This window comes from Pantherophis guttatus, chromosome 1 (genome assembly GCF_059756535.1).
Source record: "Pantherophis guttatus breed Tessera chromosome 1, ASM5975653v1, whole genome shotgun sequence".
NCBI lineage: Eukaryota > Metazoa > Chordata > Lepidosauria > Squamata > Colubridae > Pantherophis > Pantherophis guttatus.
This window is the reverse complement of record NC_142063.1, coordinates 247841078-247847357: the sequence shown is the minus strand read 5'-3', so window position 1 is coordinate 247847357 and position 6280 is coordinate 247841078. Positions and strand designations below refer to the sequence as shown.

The window sequence follows — 6280 nt, the reverse complement described above, 5'->3', positions numbered from 1 at the left end:
TACTACACAATAAGGTTTTGCAGGGAAGGGGGAAGGGGGGATTGCTAACTGTAATTGGGAATGCCAGAGCAAATGGAGCTCTATCTTTTGACTGAGCCCATTGTTGAACTCCAGCCTGAACCTCCGACCTCTTACTTTGCAGGCACACAATAGGCTTTGATATGAGATGGTGGGAAACGGGCTTAGAAGCTCATTTCACATTCAGCTGCAATTCATCAGCTTGGCTGGGACTTCTAGCAGCTTTAATGACCACTGCAATGGATGGTTAAATCAATTTGTGATGGTGACAGCATGGCTGGCCTCTAGACTGTAACAATCCAGGATTACAACTGGCAGAAAGGGCCCTCTTATTCAGATGTGCCTGGTTTCTCCTCAGCATTGAGTGGGAAGAACAGCAGGACAAAGTCTTTCACAGAGTAAGTTCTATGGAATGTATACATTCACTACAGTTGACTACACATTGCCACAGACACTTTGGGAAATGCTAAAGAGCATTTGAATAAGGCATTGTTAAAAAGATAGAGAGCTATAGCTATAGTTAGCTGTAGAATTATAGCAATAGATACAGTAAAGCTTATAGCAATATTTATAGATATAGATAGATATGAAATCTTTTGGAGGAGACTAGCTGAAACAGAAGAAAAATGTCTTTCTGGACTGAGTGGGTGGTCTCTATCCTTGACCCTCTAATTCTCCCAGCGATAATATAAGAATTTTTTTTAAAAGTCTTGAATTTAGGGCACAGCAGTAGGAAGCCAGAAAGTAATGAAAAAAAATAAATATTCATTTTTCATGGAACCAATTGGACAAGGAAGCATTGCTCCCTCTTCTGTTTCTGGGGGAAAGAACGATTTATTTAAAAAATGATGCATTTTAAAATATATCACTACTGTTTATGTTGTGATTAGTTAGTGTTAAGAATAAAGAGTCCAGATGGACTGTATCACAAATTGTTTGTTCTCTCCAGCAAATTCAAGATAACTGTTGGTTTTGACATGCATACATATATACCCATGAGATTATTATTTTTCAGGCTAAACAATGTTTTTTTTTCAAAGTCTAAAAAAGAAGGGAGGTGGGATATTTAAAAAGGAAGTCAAACAAAATATGGTGCTAAACAATTCGCTATGATATGGCAGTCCATATCTTACTATTATTACAAATCAGTCTTGTTTTCACATATCCATATGCTGATTCATACATTGTCTTTTCTTATTCTCACCTTTGCCTTTTTGGGGATTTCAGTAATTTTATCTAACCACAGCTTTTTCTATCTTTTTCTACTTTTTTTTTCAAGACATTTAAAATTTCTTCATATATATTTCACTGTCAATTCACCCAAGCCACCTCCATGTATTTCCTTTGTAAAGATTGCTCACTTTGTTTTCAAACCTTATTTATTTAGGGTTAATATCTTCGTTTTACCATGAACACATCTTAATTAAGCACTTCTTTATTTTTTTTATTTTTTTATTAATCATATTTCTATGCCTACCACTCTCCGAGGACTCTGGGCGGCTTACAACAATCAACAGTATACTAAATAGCATATTGCCCCCAATCTGGGTTCTCATTTTACCCACCTCAGAAGGATGGAAGGCTGAGTCAACCTTGAGCCAGTGAGATTTGATCTGCTGATCTGCTGAACTAACAGTCAGCTGGAGTAGCTGCAGTACAGCACTCTAACCACTGCGCCACCTCGGCTCACTGAAACCACACATTAACAAGTAGTCTATCTTTTTGTTAAGCAGATACTTACTAATCACCATTACCATTCATTCTTGGATCTTCAGTCACTTTTCTTAAATTCCATCACTTAACAGAAAGGACACAATAACAAGGTGCTAATTTGGACACATTTAGGCTTGTATGACGTAAGTCTCTAAGCAAAACTCTGTTTTACATCAAGCGTATTCATATTATCTAGGAAACATAAAGACTATGTTGTAAACCAATGTACTGCCTGTTTCACATAAATTCAGAGGTATAAGAACTCAAAACACTTGGTTCTGATGTCATAATGAATGGAAGTATGCATTTTAGAAAGTCATAATTTCATTAAGCTACAGTCCTAATATATTCTTATTGGGAATGAATACAGCACCACAAATTTCTGTCTTTGGATCATATTCTTCAAATACATTCACTTACTTCCTAAATTTATTGTTTTGAAATAAGACCTGATACATTATTCACCTCCCCACTTTGTAGTTTTCAAGAAGATGCTAACTAAGACTGTCCTGCTTATTGCTATCAGCAGATACATCCTCTATAATAAATCTTCTTTCCCCATTCTTACAGAATTTAATGTCTTATTTATATAATTGAAATACCCTATTATTTTAATATGCATTTTTACAGTTTTTCATTCTCAGTGCTTGCTCTAGCCCAGATAGAGAGGAACAGGCTCAAACTTAATGCTGAAAACCAATCAGAAGTTATAGTTGGTCTAGAAGTACTGCTATAAACTGTTATGCTATGTTCATAAAACTCCTCTGTAAGCTTGGGTGCAATTCAACGTGCTAACCCGGGTAAAGACCCTGACTACCCGAGGGACCATCTCTCTCTCTCTTTATGTGCTTTCCTTTTTTAAGATATTGTACTGGTGTTAATTGTATAATGCCCAGAATCATGGTTGAGCTGAAAATATTTTTTTTTAATTCTCATTTTGAAAGGGATGGCATCATGCAGATTGGCACAAAGGATACTCAGCTATTGAGCCAGCTTAGAAATACAGAAAACAAACCTTCTTAGACTGACAATCTCTGCAAGTTCTAGTCTTAATTATAATTATAATGTGTGTGTGTGTGTGTGTGTGTGTGTGTGTGTATCCCTGTAATATTAGCACTCATATAAAAATACTCAAAGATATTTTGATCTTGCTAAAATGTACATTGTAAAGCCTTAGGGAATGGAAGCGGTTAGCATGTGCTAACCCCTAGCATGTGCACTAAAACCTGCCTGCCTTTTCATCATCCTTCTGGTGACAGTATTCTGTTGCCAAAGGCAAAGCTGCAAATGCAAATTTCCCCACTGCCAAATCTTGCTTCAAAATCCAAATAGACAGAACACAAAGCCAGCCAAGTTAATTTGCATGTAAAATCATTCTTTCTCCTTTCTTAGAATATTTTTTTTCTATATTGCTTCCCAGAGAATTGCATCTTGATCTCAACCATTCATATTTTGATTGTGTTCAGAGATTCAGTCACTTGACTCATGATCCAATAGACATTAGTTTTCAAGATTGCAGGTTAGAAGCCATTTCACTGAATTTTTGAAAGCTCTTAAAAGCTTGATTCATCAATGTTGCCTTTTGATGACTTCTTTTTTGATTGCCTTTAATTTTTCCAAGAATCAGAATCTTCTCCAGTAACTTTTGACTTCTCATTGTGTGTTCACGTAGTCAAGGTTTAGCTTCATTATTCCAGCAAGCAGTTTGGTTTTGCATGTAATATTGAAAGATTTGTAAATTGCAATCTCCACTGCCATTTGGATCCCTTACAACTGTACCCCAATTACACTACCAGCACATCTTTAAATGGTTCAATTTAATTTAATTTAATTTAATTTAATATTTAAATTTATATACCGCCCTTCTCCCGAAGGACTCAGGGCGGTGAACAGCCAGAAGTAAAAAACATCAAATACAAAATTTAAAACAATTTAAAAATATATTAAACAATTTGGCCCTTCTTGTTTTCTTCAAAAACAAAACCATTACTTAAATATATGTATTTTTATTCCAATATTCTCTCTGTAAATGACAACTTGTGAAGGTGGTCCTGAAGTTGTGTCAGAAAACCTTGTCCCTGTAGAAGTCATACAAGCTATGACCTGACCTTATGTACTCCGTAATGAACTGGGCACACATTTTCAGAATATCATTCCAAAGTAGTTATAGATGAGATTCACAGTTACAAGTATCATTCCACCAGAGGTGGGTTTCAACAGGTTCTGAACTACTCAAAATCTGGAAATTTTGAGTAGTTCGGAGAACAGGTAGTAAAAATTCTGACTGGCCCCACCCCCATCTATTCTCTGCCTCCCAAGTCCCAGCTGATCAGGAGGAAATGGGGATTTTGCAGTAACCTTCCCCTGGACTGGACTGGGAATGGGCATTTTACAGTATTCTTCCCCTGCCATGCCCACCAAGCCACACCCACAGAACCGGTAGAAAAAATTTTTGAAACCCACCACTGCATTCCACCTACAAAGCCTCTGGACTGGCAACAAGGAAACCAAACTGAATTCCATGTAGAGGCTAAAGATCAGGGGTGAAATGCTCCCGGTTCAGACTGGATTGCCCAATCTGGTAGCGATGGAGGCGGGTGGTTCAGAGAACTGATAGCAAAAATCCCTGCCCCCGCCCCCATGCCCAGCTGAGCTGCACAATCATCAAAGGGTTTTTTTTTCTTTTAAAAGCATTTTTTTCTCCGAAAAAATGCTTTTAAAAGTAAAAAAAAAAGCCTCTGATGATCGCGCGGCTGAGCTGGGATCATCAAAGGCTTTTAAAAGAAAAAAAACCTTTTTTTCTTTTAAATGCCTCTGATGATCCAAGCTGAGTTGCTTGATCGGCAGAGGCATTTAAAAGAAAAAAAGTCTCTGTCAATCAGGCAACTCATCTGGGATCGTCAGAGCCTTTTGAAAGCATTTTTTTTACATCCTCTTCGCCGAAGAGGTTGTAGAATTTTTTTTTAAGTTAAAAAAAATTGGCCACGCCCACCCAGTCACATTACCCCACCACCACCAAGCCACGCCCACAGAACCGGTAGTAACAAATTTTAGATTTTACCACTGCTAAAGATGGTTTAATGTATGCCGCTCTGGAAGCATAATTAGAAAACAGCAGCATCTGGAATAAAATAAAATGGTGCCAAAAGTGTGTGAGGGTATTTAATTGCAGCCCTAACTAAATGCAGGTTAGCGATGTTATTAAGGCCTGCCTTGTGACACTAAGAGCAGTAAAGAATCTATATTTTTCTGCCCTTATTGAGTCCATAGATGTGGCTCTGTTTATCAGAGCTCTATTGGGTAGAGGGGACTTGGGGTTGCACCTATAGGACTGTGCAGAAGGTTTTGTAGAGTATCTGTTGGACAAAATTGCTCAAATTCATTCCAAGTTAGACACTGGTCTAACTGGAGATTCTACAGAGGTGCCTCAGGCTGTGTTCCAGCCATATTACCTGAGAAGACTTTGAACCTATTGGATCTGAGAATATGGACAGGGTCTTCATGAGTGTGAGCTCAGCCACCTGCTTATCAGACTGATATCCTTCCTGACTTTCCAAGTCTCCCTAGGATTTTGACATATGGGTTGGGTTTTGGTGGCAGCAAATTATTTGAGAGAAGGGGTGGCTTCTTCCCTCCTTAAAGAGACATTGGTTTGCTCCCTTTCTCAAGAAGTCATTGGTAGAACAATTGTACTAGACAATTTTCATTCAATATTCCCTAAAAAGGATGGAGTAAGCAATGCTGTTGATGCACCAATGATGTTTCTGCTTAGAGGCTGTGGGGATTTGGATGGGGTCCAGTCCAGACTTCAGTGTAATCCTGAGTGGTATTTGGTTTAGAAACCACCTGGTTCAGGAAATCTATTATTTTTAGCTCAGCACATATTACACTTCTGCTCTGTGAGTTATGTTGATTACCAGTTTGCTTCCAGATTCAGATCAGGGTGGTATTAAAGTCCCACATGGCATGGATTTGGGTTGTTTGAGGAACCACCTCTTCCCAATGACATCTATGCATCCCATTAGATTCAATAGGGGGAGCAAGTTATGGGTCCTGTCCACAAAGAAATGCTATCTGATGAGCCCCAAGAAGAGAGTCATTTCTGCCATGACACTCTCTTTACAAAACCCATCCCCTCTGAAGTCAGTTTGGCTTTGACCTTCCTGACCTTCCTGAAGGGCCTAAAAACATAGCTTTGCTTTGGGAATTCTGGGTAATACAGAGCCTACAAAATTGCTGAATTGCTAGGGAAATCTAGTGTAGTTTCCTGCATATTATGGGAGGTTTTTATTGTATTTATTGTTCTTATTTATTATTGTTTGGGGGATATTTTGTTGTATTATTTTGTGTTTTTAACTCTATACATTACTCAGTGTCATGCATGTGAAATGGCCAGCTATATAATTTGCCAAATAAATAAAATGCCATACATTACATACATGCATCCTGAAGTCTATTGCAAATCAAGTCAAAACATTTATGGGATTATGTCACTGTGCACATTGGTCATTGAGTCCCATCTTGCTCCCCTGTGGATGCCTTTGCAAAG

At 38.1% G+C, this 6280-nt stretch overlaps 1 long non-coding RNA gene across 2 annotated transcripts in view; it reads left to right on the top strand.

Moving 5' to 3' along the window:
- Positions 1 to 6280, top strand: part of LOC148116819 (uncharacterized) — a 100943-nt gene that overhangs the window by 82475 nt on the left and 12188 nt on the right. The gene's annotated exons all lie outside the window — the stretch shown is intronic.